Source organism: Podarcis gaigeae (assembly GCF_964106915.1).
Source record: "Podarcis gaigeae genome assembly, chromosome: 4".
Classification (NCBI taxonomy): domain Eukaryota; kingdom Metazoa; phylum Chordata; class Lepidosauria; order Squamata; family Lacertidae; genus Podarcis; species Podarcis gaigeae.
In genome coordinates, this window is record NC_139677.1 from 27480785 (window position 1) to 27499629 (window position 18845).

Below are 18845 nucleotides of genomic sequence, written 5' to 3' on the forward strand. Positions count from 1 at the left end.
GATGGGACCGGTGGCCATGATCTTCGGGTGTTTTTATGTTGAGCTTCAGACCATATTTTGTGCTCTCTTTCACCTCTTTCATGTATGCATGCTACATTATGGATATTTATTCTGTTTTATGCTCCTGTTGCTATTGCATACGATATACATGCCAATCTGGAGTTGTTCTGACAGATCTGCTCCCCGCCTACACAACGAGTAAGTATGATTTATTTGGAACATGCGCCAGAGACAATGAATTTGCCTGCATCTTGAAATACCAGGCCAGATCGAAACCACATGGCTCCCTGTAGTGTCTAATCTATTCAAAAGAAGAGGAAGGAAGAGAGATTATTAAATTCAATTTAGCTGCTTATTTCGCTTTGAAACAGATGTTGAAAAGTGTTAAAATGTATTGCTTTTTTCCCAACTGTTTACACTCAAACATGTCGGTTTCAGCCAAGTGTGCATGTACAATGTAACAAAACCGAGGTAGCAAAGTGAAGTCTACAACTTTAGATTGTAAAAAAGGAGAGCTTTATGTGTTGCCCCACATAAAAATTCTCTGCAAGTAGAAAATGAGCATAACAGGGGAAATATTTTACCTCAGCTTTGCCCCTGCTGTGCTACCTTTCTATCTGAAGGATTGTTTTCTTTCCCCCCTTCTTTCCTTTCATTCTTCCGTTCTCTCTTTCTTTCCATATTGTGGATCATAAAAAAGATGGCACCCCACTTGGGATTCTGAACTCTGCTATTTATGACATCAGGATTCTATCACTTCATTTCCACGTCAAGCTGCTGGTATAAAGAAGATCCAGTCCTGATTTTCAAATAATCTAATCAACATTTTCCTCCTATCACATAGTCTTGCAGGGGTATGTGCAGGGCTGGATTTAGGGTTGATGAGGCCCTAAGCTACTGAAGGGTCCTACTGGAGTGTAGGACAAGCTCCTGACAACGGGTCCCTTTATATGTCCAGCTGTCCTTTTCCAACAACAAATTGTCTCTGTTTTTTTTTTTTTGTTGAATATGTGCTATATGGTAATTTATGGACCTAATAGATATCTAAAGCCATTTGCCACAGTTGCTGCATGTAGGTTTTATTTTATTTCTTTTTTATCTTATATGTTGGAAATGTATATCCAGGTTTTCTCCCATTAATTTTTTTTTGGGGGGGGGGGCCAAGAGAGTGGGGCTGGTTTAGCTTATACATAAATCCAGCACTGGGTGTGTGGCTGCTTTGCAGAAGCACTGACATTCAGAAAGTGCATTTTCGTATTAAATAGTTAGAAAGTGATAAGTAGGTAAAAGATTTTCAATGTTAAAATTTCCAGTGGGTGATGTTTGCTCATTTTTCTGAAGCTGCTAAGGAAAGAATGTTGTGGGGGTATTCTTGAGATGTGCAAGAATTGTTGACCATATACAAGATTATGGTGGAATCCAGCTGAATTGGGTAAAGTCTGGCACTGTAATGCTTTGTAATAGTGTCCCCAATGACTGGGCAAACCAAAACTGTACTCTTTTATTTCCTCAACAACAGAAGAGGATCCAGCTGTATGTATTTATTACAGCCAAACTATTGCTAAGCCAAATCTGAATAACAGCATGTAAGAGTTTATTACAAGCCTTTGACTTTTAAGCAAATGAAACATACTGGTTTTTATTCACCATGGCAACATCACTCTTTTAAAAGTATTGTGTTTCTTATTTGAAGATCACCAAAGGTCAATTTCAAAAGAGGTTTGGATCCTTTTTCACTCAGGAGCCTGAAGTTGCCTTTGAGTCTCCCTTGCAGGACTGATATAAATGTGTGATTGTTGTTAATATTGTTAATGAATGAAAAAGTGATTTAAATGTTGGTTCCAGCCAATGTCGGTTTTTCATTCATATTATAGACTAATTCAAATGAACAAAAGTCTCTTCCTAAATGGCAAGTAGACAGATGAGTTGCTTGCAGACCTTTTGGATTATTCCCCCCTTTTTGGCTACCTGACCAAAGAAAATAATCTCTAGGCAAATGAACACAACTGTGCTGCACTGGGACATTTCTGCTTCTGATGAATGTTGCTTCTTAAAAAGTCCTGTTTATTTAATCTTTCCCTCTTTGACATTCTTTATTCATCCTTCGAATTCATACAGCTCACAATGAATGACATTAAAAATATCAACAATACTTCCCAAGAAATGTGCAAACATGAATATATTCACAAAACCTTCAAAGACTCCTTTTGTGGAATGATACCTGACGAAAGGGCAGATTGATGGCTTTGTAGACCTTGAGTGAGTTTCTGCTTGGTGTACAATTTTGAACGGCTGACAAGTTTCAAAGTGTTAGGCTTGGCAAAAGTGGATTGTATGGCATAGTACAATATTGTTGCACGCCAACCCAATATCCGAGTGGTGCAAGATTTCAGGGATTCCATGTACTTACCCAGAGTTCTGGCTTCCTTTTGGAAATGAGGCACAGTGGAGCTGTGGTGTCTTAATGATATATGGTTTATTGACACATATATATACAATCTGAACATACGATGGGGGAGTTCACAGCATTAACACCCCAAGAGGTCCTAATTTATCCCATAGCCACAGCCTTGGACTCAGAAATCAAACAGAAATCAAACATCATGCTGTAACCTTCCCCCCACCAGGTCACATCTTAGCCAACTCTAAAAATCTACCTCAAACTTTGTATTTGTCTTCTAACTTCTTGATAAATAAATGCTGTTGGACTTGAATGCTGGTTTTGGAATTAGAAAAACTCCCCAAATATTTCAGATCTTCCATACATTTCAACATTCAATATTAGTCTGAAAATAGTACAAGAGTCAATTTCAAGTCCCATAATTCCTTTTCAACCTTCCATTCTCCTTGCAACCATCCTGTAGGGAAGACTGAAATGTATTATTAGTAGCAGTAATTTGTGACAGTATTATTGCTGAAGAACATTACAGTCAAATAAAAAAGGTAATTTTCTGTTGTCTGCAGGACAAAGATTCATTTAATTCATTGGTGTAGGGCACCAAGGTTGATCATTTGCTAGTAACATATTAAAGTTTTCAAGAGCAGCTTATTGTAAAAGATTCAGTCTCAATTATTAAACTCTTACAGCATTTGTTCACGATGCTAAATTACACTATACTTTTGCTTAATCAGACAAAGCCTCATAAAAGTTCGCACTTTTTGACCTTTTCGCTTGAAAAACGAGAAGTACCTTTTAAATTATTGACTGAATTCTCCAGCACCTGTCACCTGTGAGACACGGTGGACTACTATCAAAAGATAACTCCTCAAAATACAGTGTCACTAAATATTTCATCTTAATGATAATATGGTCTGTTCATTATTTGAACTTTATATCAACCTTTGGAATAGAATTTTGATAAAAGTCATAGGAGGTCCTTGCTCTTTTTGTTCCTTAATTCATTAATTTCAGGTGCTGAGAACAGAAGCCAGGACATTTAAACATGGACCACACAGTTCACTGTTAGTAAAAGATACTGATTACATCCCACCAAAAAATCAATTTTAATGTAAAAAATTTAAAATAATCATAATGGAGAGCAAAGTGCATGAAGACAAAATATAACGAGTTTTAATAGGCACAGAGGTATCTCTTGTCCACAGCTGAAAGTAAGAACAATTTCCCTATTAATATAATTGGGAACAGAGTTTGGCCCAAAACGTGTACTTACTAAAATGCATGTTACATGTATTTGCCGAGTTATCCCTTCTAAAAATTCTGCTCCTAATGGCAAGCATCATTTACATATTTGGAGTTCCCTGTAATTGAAAGCACAGTTATTTTTTATCATTTTATTTAGTTATGATCAGTGGCGTAGCGTGGGGGGTGCAGGGGGGGCCGGCCGCACTGGGTGCAACATCTGGGGGTTAGGGTTAGGGGGCGCAAATCCATGGGTTAGGGGGCGCAAATTACTTGCCTTGCCCCGGGTGCTGACAACCCACGCTACACCACTGGTTATGATGTTATTATCCTAGGCTTTCTCCACAGAGTTAGTGTTAAGTTGTGGGTGAACATATCAGACGACACAGCGATTCTTCAAACAGCTCTTGTTTATTCACAGGCCAGAACAGAACTGAACTGCAGGGTTCAGCCAGCCTGCTTATATAGAGCTCCACTACAACGCAACAGTAACAATTTTCTGTAACTATCCAATCCCTGAACGTCACTTTCGATCCCTTATTTGCATATGTGGACCTGAACTAGCTACAGTATACCCCTGCTGGCCCAGGGTGAGAACTTCAGTACATAACAGTTAGAATAATAGAATCGAAGAGTTGGAAGGGATCCTGAGAATCATTTAGTCCAGCCCTTTGCAATGCATTTTGTCTTCATAACAGCCCCATGAGTAGGTTTTGCTGAGAGGCTGTGACTAGCAACTTCATAGCTGAGTCGGGAGTTGAACCTATCTTTCCCTAGTACTAGTTCAACAACAACAACAAATTTTATTATTTATACCCTACCCATCTGGCTGGGTTTCCCCAGCCGCTCTGGGCGGCTCCCAACAGAACAGAATAAAACTTCAAACATTAAAAACTTCCCTAAACAGGGCAGCCTCAGATGTCTTCTAAAAGTCAGGGTGGGTGTTCCATAGGGCGGGCGCCACTACCGAGAAGGCCCTCTGCCTGGTTCCCTGTAACCTCACTTCTCGCAGTGAGGTAACTGCCGGAAGGCCCTCGGTGCTGGACCTTAGTGTCCGGGCAGAACAATGGGGGTGGAGACACTCCTTCAGGTATACCGGGCCGAGGCCGTTTAGGTCTTTAAAGGTCAGCACCAACACTATGAATTGTTCTCAGAAATGTACTGGGGGCCAATGTAGGTCTTTCAGCACCAGTGTTCTATGGTCCCGGTGGCCACTCCCAGTCACCAGTCTGGCTGCCGCATTCTGGATTAGTCGTAGTTCCTGGGTCACCTTCAAAGGCAGGCCCATGTAGAACACATTGCAGTAATCCAAGCGGAGATACCTAGAGCATGGACCACTCTGGTGAGACAGTCTGTGGGCAGGTAGGGTCTCAGCCTGCATACTAGATGGAGCTGGTAGACAGCTGCCCTGGACACAGAATTGACCTTCACCTCCATGGGCAGCTGTGAGTCCAAAATGACTCCCAGGCTGTGCACCTGATCTTTCAGGGGCAGAGTTGCCCCATTCAAGACCAGGGAGTCCCCCACACCTGTCTCCCTCTGTCCCCCCAAAACAGTACTTGTCTTGTCAAGATTCAACCTCAAACTCTAACCACTACCCCACCAAACATAGAGGAGCCACAGCTCAGTGTCAGAGTATCTGCTTCGCATGCAGTTTCCCAGGTCCCATCCTGGCGTTTCCATGTAGGGCTGAGAGAGGAGTCAGCCTGAAAATCCTGAGCTAGATGGACCAATGGTCTGATCTGTATAAGGCAACTTTCTATTTCCCTATCACTCTAGGCATAATGACATTGGGATGCTATCAAATGTGGCAGCTCCATGTCAAGTTTGTGGGCAGCAGCCATTGACAGGGACATGAATATGATGTGACAATAATACAAGACAAGTAAATGTGTCAAAATATTATGTGCGTGATGGGTGGGAAGAATTCAAGACAAGTCAGGGGCTGTTCTGCCTCATCTGGGTCTCCTTCAGCCCTGAAGATGGTTTATTGGTGTCCATAAGTGTTCATAATGATGTGGTTTTTGAGGCAGAAGAACACATACAAAGTTTGTTTCAAGGCCATCAAATGTGCAGTTCCAAGTCAAACTAGAACTCTGTGTGTGTGTGTGTGTGTGTAAATATTTGGCACAATAAGGGATCACTTTCCACAAACTGAATGTCTTACAAGCAAGTAACTTCTCTGTGTAGAAAATTGAATGAATCATAAACGCAGTAGGAATTGAGAAATGCATGTTGTACATCTAAGGTTCAGTTTACCCAAATTGTTTTCCCCACGCATGATTGTCACACGTCTTCCCAGAGATGAATTTGCACCACAAGATATCTTCTCTGCCCCCTCAGTGCAGCTGCAGTTACCTAGGCGCTGTTCCTGTGTTTGCAGCAGCTAGAGAAAGTGATGTTTGATGATCACAGAAACCAGCACAACAGCATGGAAATGCATCACTATATGTGCCATATGGATTAATTGGCCAAGAATATTCAGAATGCATCTTGTACAGATTTTTTAAAATTAAAAACAACAACAATACAACCAGGCTCTATATCACTGCATACAGACAGAGCATAAAACTGTGATTGACTTCACATGCACATGGTAAAACCGTCATGTAAAATAAACGTTAATGTTGTTTATTCTCCTAACAAACTATGCAAGGGATTCGTAGAATTCCTTTCACAAACAGGTATTTCTGTGTAGGAAATGTGTGCCTTAAAGCGATAGCTATAAGAAACTAAAAACACTCAAGACGCTTCTGAAAAACTCAAAGGTCCCCGGAGTCGGCAACATTTCCAGCTTTTATATACAACTTCCACGTCTCAGTGTTATTTCTTAAAAGCATTCTCTATCGTCTTTAGGTTTCTACCATTATCCTTTGCCAATGAAACAGGAAGCCACAAATGCATTATGAAATTGCAGCTTTTGACAACTAAGTATATTCTTGTTGTGTTTTTTTTTTATTCCTTTGCTTTTATGTTGTACTTGAGTATCATGTAAATTCCACAAGCAGTGCACATGTTTAAATGGGTTTACAGCTTTTCCACTTCAAAAGCAAAGCTACTGTTACATGGCAACACAAGTCAGGGTAAGCATAAGGCTTCGGCAAGGATCCTTACTAAAAAAAATAAATGTCTTGATTTCACCTAGTTTTGGCCTTCCAGGCTTGCAGGTAACAAGAACTACTTCTTAATGGACTGTTTAAAACTAGCAAAGTTTTGAGCAACTGCAGCGAGAATACTTCTGGCCCAAAAATGGAAGCAGGAAGAAATTCCAGCGGTGGAAGAATGGAGACTGAAATTGACTGAGTATGCGGAATTGGATAAATTAACAGGGAAGATTCGATATCAGCGGGACCAAAAGTTCATTGAGGACTGGGGAAGATTTACAGATTATCTGAAAAGTATAAGTGATGAACAGATAACGCTTGTTGGTTTTCAAGAGACTCTGTGAAAAAATAAGGAATGTTGTAAAAAAGAGAGTAAAATGGAGAGGTGATATTTAAAGGCAATAATAAGTTTAGAAATGCGCTAATAATATAAATGTAAACGGAAGATTGGCAGAGAAACTGAGGGAAGTAAAAAAAAATGAATGTGTGATAAAATGTGATTGGCTGTATAAAATTGTTTGTGAAAATGAATAAATATCAATATAAAAATAAAAAATAAAACTAGCAAAGTTTTGGAGCTCCAAATGCTAATCTTACAAAGCTGAAGTCATTTGTGTAAGCAAAGCCTTTTCTTAGTGGGTGCAGAAATTAGGTGCCTAAAACGGAATATCTTTAACAGTATCATAAGAATGAATATCTTTCACATCTGGGAACAGAGGAATGGGTTACCATGGAAGTAGCTGTGTGTGAGAAGCCTATGTGCACAGTGTGGTGTAGTGGTTAATAGTGGTAGTCTCGTAAACTGGGGAACCGGTTTTTTTTCTTGGGGGGAGGATGCAGGGGTACGCATACCCCTAAACATTTTGTGAATCTAAGTTTGGCCTCACTGAGGGGCAGTGTTTCAATATGAGTGGTAAAAGGAGAGTGGCCTTAAACATTTTTTTAGAACAAAAGCACTGCCCCTCTAAGCAGAAGAAGAGTCCTTGTATACAATTAAAGCGTGAAGGAGGTTAAATTCTCAGCTCCATCTAGTGAAAGGAAGCAAGGCAGCTTCGCCAGCTTGTGCATTTAAAACATTTATCCACACAGCACATGTGAGGGCATGACCTATTTAAAAAGATGGCAATCCTAATTCACATATATGTACAGAGGGGGGAATGCAGTTAAAATATCGTACAAATACAGTCGTACCTCGGGTTACATACGCTTCAGGTTACAGACTCCGCTAACCCAGAAATAGTACCTCAGGTTAAGAACTTTACCTCAGGATGAGAACAGAAATCGTTTGGCGGCAGCGGGAGCCCCATTTGCTAAAGTGGTCTTCAGGTTAAGAACAGTTTCAGGTTAAGAACAGACCTACGAAACGAACTAAGTATGTAACCAAAGGTATACCATTGTACATATAAACAACTCAATGATCCCTTCATTGTTTAATATCATAGTGTCCAAATATCTATCCAGCAGTTTACAAACAAACAAACAACCCTATTTTCCTCACTCTTCCTCCACACACCCCAGACTGGAGAAGACATACTAATGAACTGAGGCAGCAGCAGCAGCACAATCTCATGAATGTGAAATAAAATGCTACCATGTTCAGCTGTGGGTAAGTGTTTTGAGGGTTGCAGGTGGTGCTGTGTGGTGCTTGCTAGCTGAATGGTGTTAACAAGACTTTTTTAAAGTATTGGGAGCATAACTTTTCCCTTTTCTTGTGAGGAAGCCTATTCGGAATAAGGGAATTTCCCTTTAAAAAAGGGAAACGTTGACAGCTATGACTGGGAGTGGGGTTTGGGCAATAGGGTGAGACTCAGGCAGCAAAATGTCTCAGGCGGGCGCTCCCTCCGTGTCTGCAATGTGCAAGACTTGGTTGTGTTTCTAAAGGAGAAGGATCAGGCCTTGAAGTAACACAATAGACAACAATGAACTGGGGCGAGGAAGTCCCAGAATTCTGCAGACATAAAGACCTTTTCATGAGAACTTTTAAGCAAGGAAGTACACCATGACAATTGATACGAGTGGGGGGTGGCGGGTTGGGAAGGACATGTCATCACTCCCGCGGCATTGATGAAAACAATAAGCACTTCCTGGTGCCAACAGTCAGAACAAATGTGTGAAATGTGGGTGGCGGAGGGAGGGGGGGGCAGCTATTACCATATTGCCTCAGGAGAACCTCAAATAAACCGGAGGGCTCCAGTCAATATTTGTGTAAGGAAACATGCTGCTGCCTCGATTCCACTCCACTTGACAAATGAAATTCTTCAGCGACTTTATAGCCGCTGTGTGAAAAGAAGATATACTCCAAGTTTGGCACCCTCTTTTCTCATGCAAATGCAGTGCATCGCAGCGCCGATCTCTCTCATTGTGAGGGCTCCGTCTCCATTTCCCTCAGCCCCATTTCGAGGCTGGCACAGCTGCTGGAATTTACCTCACACTGAGGAGGGAGGGCGGCTTTCTGCTCTGCAGCTGTGGCGTTCCCAGGCGGACAATGGTCGGCTGGAGCACACTGCATTAGGAGAGATTATTGTTCCATTTAGCCCCTATACAATTTGTGCGCGTTGTTTTGTGTGTGTGTGTGTGTGTGTTATTTTATTTTATTTTTGAAAGCACTCAGTGTATCGCTTGCTTCCCATGTTATTTGTCAGGGGGCAGCCTCACCCAAAGCTGGGCACACGGACACAAATGGAAGGGCAGCTGTACCTCCAGCCATCCCGGTAGGGGGGAAAATACAAACATTGTTGAGGAGAAATTGGAGGGTTGGTTGCTTTTCAAGGCGCACGGCCTCCCACCTGCCCTCTCCCAGCCGCCTATTTGTGAAGGCCTGGTTGGCTTTCCTTCACGGTCGCTCCTTGAATTCCTCTCCTTTTTTTTTCTTCCAGCAAAGTGTAGAGTAGCTAGAAAGGGTTTTGTGTTTTTTTCCGGGGAGAGCTGTCTGCCATGATCGGGTTTTGAAATGTGTGTTTTAAGTTTGTACTTTAGGGCTGCCAAATCCAAGGAAAGTTTCTCAAGTTGTGGATTTACAACTGCCTTCTTCAAGCAGGTAAGGGACGTGGGTGGCGTTGTGGTCTAAACCACAGAGCCTAGGACTTGCCAATCAGAAGGTCGGCGGTTCGAATCCCCATGACGGGGTGAGCTCCCGTTGCTCGGTCCCTGCTCCTGCCAACCTAGCAGTTCAAAAGCACGTCGAAGTGCAAGTAGATAAATAGGTACCACTCTGGCGGGAATGTAAACGTCATTTCCATGCACTGCTCTGGTTCACCAGAAGCAGCTTAGTTATGATGGCCACATGACCCGGAAGCTGTCTGCGGACAAACGCCGGCTCCCTCGGCCAATAAAGTGAGATTAGCGCCGCAACCCCAGAGTCGGTCATGACTGGACCTAATGGTCAGGGGTCCCTTTACCTTTACCTCTTCAAGCAGGCAGGGACCATCACCTGTTGCAAGAAGGCATTGATCACCTCTCCAGAACAGCCAGCTATTCCCTCCCTGCTGGGTTTTTTTTCAGCCAAAGGCCCAGAAAGTAAGTGGTTGCCCTCACTGCACATTGTCCACATTCTTGAGCCTGACAACTACCATTATAATTGAAGATTATAAGGAAAGGATTATGAAATTCTGACTGCATGAAAGGACTAGGGTTTTTTTATGTTTGATGTCAGGCCATAAACAGGGCCCTGGACCTCTGCATACCTTCTGTGTGAACCTAACCCTTAAAAAAACCTACATTGTCTTATCTTTAGGGTTCATCTGTATGCATATGTATAAGTGCATGTAAAGGTCTTTCCCGCTTTCTATAAAAATGCACTATAACCTGCTTGCATAGTTATTTTCTTGCGGGCAGTGGGGGAAGCAGGTTGAGCCCCTACTTTTTCTAAATCAGACATGGGCTATGATTTATATGACTGAGCACTTCAAGTGCTGGTGCGTAGGTAGCTCTGAGAATAAAAGCATCTATCATTCTCTAACTCAGGGGTTACCAAACTGTGGTCTGCAGAGTGGCAGTGGGCCATGACCTTCACTCAGGTGGTCCACAGCGTATCTGTGGATTTGTGGTTAGAGTTAGAAGATAGCCACATCCATCCCATTAAATATTCATAATGATTTTTAACAGCATTTTTTATTGCTCAATTTATTCCTTCTGTCACTGTATTACAGGGAGAACTCTATAGCAGCCATGCAACGTCCAGTGCAGCAAACTGCAATTGCTACAGGAGGCATAAAAATAATTAAGTGGTCTGCCAAAGTCCTCAGCCGTTTTCAAGAGGTCTGTGAGGTGAAAAGTTTGAGAAGGACTGCTCTAACCGCAAGCCTCCTGAGTTGCTTTCATGTCAAAGGAGCCCCTAACCACACCTTGTTTCCAAGGAAGGAGGCTTGAGATTGATCAGGAAGACCGCTTAGTACTGGGTTGTTTCCCAGGACCTCTGTGTGTGCAAAATCCATAAGAGAAGGTGAACTGCTGAGCAAATAAGGAACTTCAAACTGGCCTCCCTCTCAAATCAGGCTGCGATGAGGATGAGATCCACGGACTGGGGATAGGAAGAGTCCTGCATAAGCGAGTTTTTAAAATTATTATTACACCAGAGAACTGAAACTGTTTTCAGGAGTAGCTACAAGTCTGATCTGGGAATCTTGTCCAAATCACACCTATGTCATGAACTCACTAGGTGACCCCTGGAAAGTCAGACCTTCTCAGCTGCTGCTCCACCTCTCCTCCCACATCCAGTCTTCTTCTTTTTTGGCGACCACTCGTGGCCAAGTAAGATTGTCTTCCATGAACACAGTCTTAACGGTGTGTCCATAAGTGACTGTGGAGGGCAATTCTGGATCCACACATCCTTCCACAGTGGGGACATAGGTTTCCTGGGAGGAGTTGATCACGGTGAGGATTTGCCAAATGTGCCTTCCTCTCAGCTTGTTGCTCCCTCTCATCCTGAGTTTGCTTCTTCAAAGTCCATGATGCCTTTTGTAGAGGCTATTCTCCAATTGGAGCACTCACAAGCCAGTGTTTCCCAATTTTCCATGCTTATACTGCATTTTTAAAGATTTGCCTTGAGAGTGTCTTTAAGCTATTTTTCTGTCCACCTGTATTTCACTTTCCATTCTTAAGGTGGGAATAGAGTCATAGCTCTGAAAGACAATAATCAGGCATCTGAAAAACATGACAGGTCCAACAAAGTTGATGTTGAAGAATCATTGCTTTGACACTGGTGATCTTTGCTTCTTCCATTACACTGACATTAGTTTGCCTGTCTTCCCAAATTTTTTGGAGACACCATTGATGGAATCTTTCAAGGAGTTGGAGATGGCATTTATAAGTGGTCCATGTTTCACAAACGTACAGTAAAGTTGGTAGTGCAAGAGCTTTGTGAACAAGCATGTTGTTTTCCCTATGAATGTCCTGGTCCTCAAACACCCTGTGCTTCAATTGGGAGAAAGCTGCATTTGCAGAGCTCTGACAATGCTGGATTTCAGTATCAGTGTTGGCCCTTGTGGAAAGATAACTGCCCAGGTAGGAAAAATCATCAACATTTTCCAACATTACACCATTTGTGGCACCGTGGAGAGGTTGATTTGTGCTTGTTGGTATAGCCAAGCTTTCCGTAAGCTTCTGCGAAGGTATTTAGGATGGTTTGGAGGTCATTCTCTGAGTGTGCACACACTATGTTGTTATCAGCATATTGACGACAATCTCTCACATATCCAGTATGCAAATAATACCGGTAATACTAGCCTACTTTGTGGAGCTGTTACAAGGTTAACTGAAATAATTTACATGAAGTACTTTGAATTCTTGAAAGCACTCTGCAAATGTGATTTTTAAATGAGAATAGTCATACTGGGCCTTTAAAATAAAATATCCTATTATTTTTAATAAGAGAAACAATTCTGAAGAAAATGAATTCCAATGAAAAATATAAAAGACTCCTGGTTTGTGCAGGGATAGCTTTCCTATGTTGACTTCTTCCTGGAGAAAGTCTGTGGGAGAAGGATTTCCCTGGATCATTGCCAAGGGCAGTAACATCCTGGATTATCTTCCTCTGGTTATTCCCTGAACCATAAATAGAGTAAACAGTTCCCATAAATAGTTTACAAACAGATGCTCATGCAGTGCACTGTGCAAATGTACACAATCTGTGTGAAAATTAGGATAGTAAATGAACATGGTTAAACTGAGGTTCTGTTTAACCACACCAAACCATGATTATGAAAGCTTAAACTATGGTTTTGCAGTGAATGGACTAAACATGCTTTGTGATTAAGCAAGAGCCAGAATAAGAAACTATGGCATGCAATAGGCTTGCAAACCATGTTCTGTAACTATTTTTTTAAGAGAAATCCTATGGCAAGATCCACTAGGATGAGCAGTTTAGCATGGAGCAGATCTCAAGCTCAGTGGGCTGATTCCTTGATCAACTGGGCTCAGTCAGAATTAAGTCCCCAAACCAAGGCTAAGCTAAAAATATGCTGGCATAATTTGCTCATCCACGCTGGGTGCAGGTTGCCAAAAAGGGCTGTTATGGGGGCACAACAGGGGCAGGAGCAGAACTTGGGGACTTAGGCTAAATCCTAAAACCTGTTCAGCTCAGTCATGCGACCTGGCAACCCAGCATAGAACACTATTTTAAATGTTTGTTTTCCTTGTGACAGACTTTGACAGAGCAGTAGCAGCTGCCTTGGTGCTGAACAGGATTGGGATCTGATGTAACTTTACACTAGCTTAATTTTCAGGGGTTTGCTTTATACCAGCTTCTTGTGCATAAGATTGCTTCATAAGAAGCTAAGAACATCATTTGGGTCCTTACCTATGGTTCATGCAAGCCAAGGTTTCTGTAACTGAGCTACTATTTTTTTTCATGAAGTAACATGGAATTGGCAAACTAACTGAGTTCAGGTGTTGGGATAAGGTGCATCGTAAACCATCTATTTGCTGGGCAGTGAGAGTCATAATGGGACATGTTGGACATAACATTTAATCATAGTTTAGCATTATATGCATGAGCCACACAAATCTCTGGTTTGCTCCCACCTTCTCCCCTTTCATCCTCTGGCATATTCTAGAAGTTTGAAGCATAAGCAATCACCATATATCCAATCTTATGATTAAGTGTTAGTGGTGAACCTGTGGTCCTTCAGATGCTGCTCCAGATGTTCGTTATCCCTGACCACTGACCAAGCTAGTTGAGGCTGATGCTAACAACATCTGGAGGGTCACAAGTACCTGGTTCCTCTTTTAGATGTCCCTCTTGTCCACCTGCCCTCTTCCCAACCATTCAGAAGAATGAGATTGCACCAGGGACATTACATACAGAAAAAGGTTTGGAAACTGTGCATTCCAAGTTATTCCACGCCATTACGTTTATTTGTGTGTAACTTACATAGCAAAATCTCATAGCTAAGATTTCAGAGTGAACTTTAGCCTTCCTGTTTTCCCTTCTCGAACCCACGTTTTCACTCAAGCAAGATGTAAGGAAGTTTCAGAAAAGGCCTGAGAACCCAAAGATGCAAAACAAAGTTTGATGACATGAGAACTCAATAAATGACAGTCTTCAAACTCCAATCAGGATTCTGAAAAACAACCCTGCTGTCTGAAGGGAAACGGGGCCTCAGGAAGGATATAGTTATAGGCTGGGACTGGCAAAGGGCATTGTCTTTAGCACTCCAGTTTATGATTTCAGGCATATTATTGCTAAAAGACAGCTTATGGGGATAGTGTTATTTGCATTTGTTTTATTTCTGTTTAATCTTATGATATCCCGAGGCTGTGTACTTCTGCATTTATTACAGAGTCCACAGTGCCAACCTTTGACAATATTTTTATGCTTCTGCCACATGAATCAAAATCAAACAAACATACTTGTTGCTCCGTGAAGCCTTTTGACAACCCATATATTCAAATAGCTAACGGGCAAAGTGCTCTCAGGCTGCACACCAGAAACTCAGTGGCAATTCAGAAGATAAATCACCCTTTGTGGTTTGCACAGTCATCCAACTTTTGCCTCTTATAAACCAAGTTATTGCCAAGGGCCTCCGCTGAGCATTGCGAGATTTCAGGGGGTCTTGACACTTATCCAGGGTTTGTGTTTCCTTTGGAGAAATGAGGCACAGCAGAGAATGTATCTTAAAGGTATATGGTTTTATTTATACCTATATACACCTGAGTCTACTGCAGAGAGAGTTCAGAGCATTCATCATGCTAAGAGAGGCTTGCTTCCTGCAGGTGTGCAGCACTGGAGTCCAGGGCAGCCAAAATTTCATCTCTGTGTCTCTGCCCCAGCTTGTCTCCACCAGCCCACCAACAGTTTTGCCCGGTGCCCCTTTCCCCCCACTATTTAGGCCCCTTGCAAAAAGCCACAATTTTTCCTGCAGCTTACGCCATTGCTTATTGTAACCCTGGAAACCTCTTCCCTCCCAACTCTGTCATTTGACTAATGTCTTGGCTAGTGAGACAACCATTATCTTCTCTTAAAGGCCTATCCTCCAGTCAAATGCCCCAGTTTGGAAAAACTTGCTTGAATTCTCACACTGACACCAGGTGAAGTCTCCTAGCATTTAGTACTTCCAAATATTTAGCAATCTCTGATATTTGCTAACTCTAGGACTTCTGGATGCCTTTGCACACACAAACTCTGAAACCGGAACACAACACTATATTGAAAAAGATGCAAACAAAAAACAAGAAACTTTTTCTGGAGGCAGCCACCAGGCAGAAGAAATGTGGGTGTGCAATGAAACATTTCTCAACTTTCTTTAAAAAAAAGTTGTCTGTTTGCAGCAAGCACGAGTTAGAACTTTCATGGAGTTAGAAGCACTATTGTAATGATACACACATTCCTGCTATAGTAGCCAGCCAATGAGGTCTTGCAGATGTCTGTACTGCTTCGAAGAGTACCTGGGGAAAGCTATAGTGAACTTCCCGTGGTGTGAGCATCTCTCTCTTTCTGATGCTCCACAGGATCTGGTGTTCAGTGGCATGCCTCTGGACACAATGAGGTTTCATGTGGCCATCATTGGTAACAACCACAGATCCATCTTATGTGAATCTGTCAAAGCCCCCTTTAAATAGAACGCTATACATTTGAGTGTGACTGCTGTAGACTGTAGGGAGTGCTATCATTTGGTCAGCTAGGCCTGGGTGTAGACCTCAGAGTATCTCTACCTGTGTGCTAAAAGGGATATAGGTCAAAGGGCCACACACAATGCTAATGCTCAATGTGATCCTAAGCACTTTCCTGCTTTCCTTCCTGTTGCAATTTCGCATGTCCGCTGAAAAGCAGAATCCAATCTGAGGAGGCAGCAGGAGAGAAAATGGGTCTCTAACCACCCACCACAATGGACTGACAAGAGCTGCTTTCTGCTTGAAAATGGGACTCTTTGGATCCCAGCCATTGTTTACAAAACATCCTCATTTTGTCACTGTATCATGTACAAGATGGAATAAGATAAAGAAAGAAAATGCAACTTGCCACACTGATGGGCACTTAGCTAATATAAAATAAAAGACCAGTGCAAGTTGTTTGGTACATTAAATAGCACTTTCCTCTTAACACTCCCAAATTGAAATGAAAGCTGAACGGTTTTATTCATAAAGTTTATAGGGCTCCAATATTAGAAGAACAATATGGGCCAAGGCACACTGTGCATCTGAGATTTGTCTCGATGTGGCTCATTTATTTTAATTTGGGTCTGTCAGCAGGGGAAGGGGGGGGAGAGGAATAATTAAACTTGTGACTAGCATGGAGAAACATTTTAAGTTCCAACACTGTAGTTTGATACCCAGTAGTTTCCCAGTATTTCTTCCATCTGTCAGATCAAAGTCTCACAAGCACAGTAATTCGTTCATGCTCTGATTAATTAATTCACACAATGAGATGGCAATTGTAATGCTTTACATATTACATAAATCAGTTAACTTCAGTCGGAATTATTTCTCTCTACTAAACCAGCCAGCACACTTAAAAAAACAGAAACAAAAAATTAACAGTGCAATTCTATGCCTGTATGCTGAGAGGTAATCCCTGTTGAGTTCAATGGGACATGGGTGGCAATCCTACACTCACTTACCTGGGAGTAAGCCTCACTGAAATCAGTGGGACTTAGTCAACATATATAGAATTGCACTGTAAATTATAGGCAAGTTTGTATATGATTACAGCCTTAGTATGGCCAATCTTTTACACCCAGAATGGTCATGTGATGAGGGTTCTGTAGAAAGGAGCTAAAAAGCTTTGGACAGCTGAGGGTAACTATGTGGGCTATTGCAAAGGCTTGGGTTATACAATTCAATATTTTAACAATTAAATCCAAGCACAGCTCATATGGAGGCACAGTGGAAAAGCAGGAGAAAAGCTCCAAGGTTTGCATAAAGTTTGTTTATGTTAATGTATATATGCAATTTTAGAAATAATTTAAATACAAATACAATTTTTCTTACCATAGTGTGACTTACCATAGTCTTACCATACTTATTGAGTGATCCCATTTGTCTGTGAATGGTGAATGGGCAACTTCAAGGCTGCTGCTCTATTTTCTTATGATGCTTAATGCTCAAATTAGCTTTAGACCAGGCAGCCCTTCAAATACAGTACAGGACTGTCCTTCGTAAAATTAGGATACCACCTTACCGCCTGAAAACTTTGCACCAACCACTTTTTGCTCAGTGCCTGGTGGTGAATGCAAGTTGCTTCTCCTTTGTCAGGCACTGTGTATTGTCAACACTGCTGCTGTGCTGAAGTCATTTTCAGCTGCCAGTAGGGATGTCTATCTCTTGTCTGTTTTGTTTTCTCACAGAGTCTCCTTTTTCCAATCTTAAATTCAGTTCTCCACATTCCCACATCAGTTTGTGACTTTTTTAATAGAAAAATTCCTCATGAAAATTCTAGCACAATTTTCTCCTAATACACACGTTTGTATGCAATTGTATGGAGATCCCCAAACCCTGCCCAGCTCTACAAGGTTCCAAAGTGGTGTTCTGGATCCTAGTTATTCTTATCATTGTTGTTTATTATTGTGTGGTCCAGACTGATGCAGTGGAAAGACTGTTTGGTCTGGACCTCAAAGACCCATGTTCTTCAGATCAGCCACAAACCTTTCTGGCCACATCACACATATTGCCCACATCTGTTTTCCTATCTGTCAAAAGGACAATTGATGCCCTATGTCGTGGGGTTGTTGCTAGGATGACTGGGTGAATTAATTATTGCAAAAATTTAGTAGTATCTTCAATAACACATTTACCAAGAGTAAATCCTACAAGAACTTCCTGCCAGTAAACCACTATCTCTGCAAATTAAAACAAAAACCCACCATTGCACTTTGTCAGATGTCCTAAGTTAATTAATCTGGGTGCATTAATTGACAAGTGCATTGGGAGCCCTTTCTTCAAATTCTGCCATTGCAAACAAATTCCAAATGGTACACAAACATATAAAGTGAATAATGAAAAATATGGCATTCCATTCTGATGGGCTAATAAAAACTGGCATGCCTAATTAAAACACCCCAACGGGGGCAGATTGGCAAGCTGTCGCACTTGCTTCCTTTCCAAATGCCAGACAATAATTGCCCCACTAAATCCACACAAAACATAAAAAACAAGGAAACAAGATTATGCCAGGCATGAAACTGTCTGGAAAATTGCTCAGCAGTGTTATTGAAAATTCATTTTGCTCACTGAGTTATTCAGCTAATATGATTATCAGTGTTACATCCAAAAAGTCTGATCATAGCACTTGTGAATGCACTGCAATATCACTAATACCATGGTAATTCTATCACTGTCCTCTAATATTGGCACCATGATACATCTCCTCCCCCACCTTTTCCTAATAAAAAAAGACAAGTAAATCACCTTTGCCTTGTAGTTTATTAGGAAGATAATACAGCTGAGAGGTGTATACTAATAATTATTTTCTCTCCTCCCTAACTTTGCTATGCCATTCCATGGTTGCTGTAGGAGCACATTAAAATAGTGCAGGAGATGTTTAACCCTTAGTAACTAAGCCCAGAAATTAGGACAAGCTGAACATCAAGATGACTGAGCTCTACAACAGATGAAATGCTTACATGCGATAAGATGCAGAGTTTAAATGATGATGATGATTTTTTAAG

General features: G+C 41.6%; 2 long non-coding RNA genes across 2 annotated transcripts in view; one reads left to right on the forward strand and one right to left on the reverse strand.

The window, feature by feature from the left end:
• The window catches only part of LOC310843028, a 343220-nt gene that overhangs the window by 296466 nt on the left and 27909 nt on the right, over positions 1 to 18845 (forward strand). The window lies entirely within an intron of this gene.
• LOC310842713 lies at positions 189 to 689 on the reverse strand. The gene is made up of 2 exons (XR_014563314.1): positions 585 to 689; positions 189 to 301 (listed from the first exon to the last, which is right to left on the reverse strand). It is a non-coding gene; the product is annotated as an uncharacterized lncRNA (long non-coding RNA).